This window comes from Populus euphratica, unplaced genomic scaffold (genome assembly GCF_000495115.2).
Source record: "Populus euphratica unplaced genomic scaffold, PopEup_1.0 scaffold229.1, whole genome shotgun sequence".
Lineage (NCBI taxonomy): Eukaryota > Viridiplantae > Streptophyta > Magnoliopsida > Malpighiales > Salicaceae > Populus > Populus euphratica.
The window spans coordinates 186621-186880 of NW_011500110.1; positions in this window are offsets into that span (position 1 = coordinate 186621).

Sequence of the window (260 nt, forward strand, 5' to 3'; positions counted from 1 at the left end):
TTTTTTTTTTTATAGGGTCGGACCCGGTTCAATGCATTTTTAGCTTTGATAAACCTAGCCGACTTGAGTTTTATATCTAACTGGATGAAAATTAATTTAATTAAAATTAATTAATGAAACAGGTTAATTTATGAATCAATTAAAATCAGAATAAAAATTAATTTAATTTTAAAAAAATTAAATCAAAACTTTATATTTTAAATTAATTTGAGTTAATTCATTAAACTTTAATGTTGGGTTATAACTATAATAACAAGTTA